The sequence below is a fragment of the Triticum dicoccoides genome, chromosome 6A (assembly GCF_002162155.2).
Source record: "Triticum dicoccoides isolate Atlit2015 ecotype Zavitan chromosome 6A, WEW_v2.0, whole genome shotgun sequence".
Classification (NCBI taxonomy): domain Eukaryota; kingdom Viridiplantae; phylum Streptophyta; class Magnoliopsida; order Poales; family Poaceae; genus Triticum; species Triticum dicoccoides.
This window is the reverse complement of record NC_041390.1, coordinates 18,493,844-18,495,602: the sequence shown is the minus strand read 5'-3', so window position 1 is coordinate 18,495,602 and position 1,759 is coordinate 18,493,844.

The window sequence follows — 1,759 nt, the reverse complement described above, 5'->3', positions numbered from 1 at the left end:
CATGTGATAGACGGATCGATCGATCGGGTGTTTCCATTTTCCTTGTTGTGCTTACGTACGTACTGCGCTTGCGAGTTGCGGAAGCGAAGCAACCTTTGCGGCAACTCGCCTAGCTCATGCCCTCATCAGCAGGGGAGTCTGAATCTGTAATCCAGCACAACTTATTACTAGTAGAAACTAATGGATCATCATCTAGAGTTACGTAGCAATCTCTCTCCCTCGGCGTTGATCCAGCAGGCATCGCATCGCAGAGCAGCCGCAGAACGATCTGAACGGACGGACGGACTCTGCTGCAGCAGGCATCGCAGAGCAGCCGCAGAGGCAGAGGAAGGCACATTCGTTACCAGCCACGGCCGACGGTGATAGGCGATCGAGTGGACGGAACTCTGGCAGTTGCTTTCCGTGTACATGTTGCCTTTGTTTCTCTTGTTCCAGCGCCGGTGCGGTGCTGCATGTGACGTGATGTGGATGATCTAATAATCGGCCGGCCTCTTTGCCCTTTTGCCGGTCGCTGCAACGTACGCACGTACGCGCTGTACAGGGAGCTTGCGAGCGGCGGAAGCCAAGCAACCTCTGCTGCAACTCACGTTGCAGTCTGCATCTGCAATTCAGTGTAGACGGAGACCAATAATCGAACGTCCGATCCGATCAGCACGGAGCAATCAATCAATGCCGCAGGTGATGCTGCTGCGTGCAAGGAACGCCCAAGTTAGTACTAGCACCAGGAGAAGACTCCAACAAGCAACAACCAACCCAACAAGATTCAGCTCAGCTTGCGACAGCAGCCAAAAAAAGAGCGGAACGGTCGAGAGCACGCAGTCGTGAATGCGAGAGTTGAGTTGAGTCAGATTCTCCGGCCGTCCGTTCATGTCACCCGGCGAAACAAACCCCAACCGATTTCGTCAACGTGCTGCTATATATGTCGTGCCGTCCGACGTGTACGCGTAATGGCGAATAAAATCTGTTGCATCCTACGCCAGGACAGTTGCAGAACCAACGGAGGAACGCATGAATGTCGGACATGTCAGCATAGTACATTTCCATACTACTACTACTACTACTCCTATTACGCTAATAGGTTCGTGCTTTTCTTGCTCCCATCCCAAGCTCCATGGAACCATCTTTATAAAAACCAAGAAAGATCATATTTAAGAGCTTTTGCTTGGGTACGTCCTCCTTAAAAGCCAAAGTATACACGGATTGAATAGGTTGATTTCTATACAAAAGACTGTCGTCTACTTTTTCATACAGGGGGTACATAGTACCTTGTAATCTCCACCTTTAATCTGATTCAAACCCATCAACTTTTCTAAGCAAGATTCTATATTTAAAGTTTTAGAAAGTCGAAAATAGATACACATGAAACATTGGGGGTGTATGCCACATTTCCATAAAGTTTCATGCTCAATACATGCCCTCTTGGATGTTTTCTTCTCCGTGGCAGTGATCCGCAACACAAAATAAAAGTAGCGTCTGCGTTCTCAGCCGGTGCTATTTTTGCTGCCGTCTCTCTCGGCGTTGAGCAACGCATCACATCGCTACCTAGCTTGTCCTGCCTTGCACGTCGCCACAACCCACGAAGAAAGGCCGTCCATTCATGTCACCGGCGAGGCAAACAGACCCAACCGACTTCGTCCACCTGCTACTATGTCCTGCCGTCGGACGTGTACGTGTAATGCCGAAAGATTCTGTTACGGCCAACACCAAGACAGTTCCAGGATCAATGCAGGAGCACGTGAATATCGACGACGTGGTACAC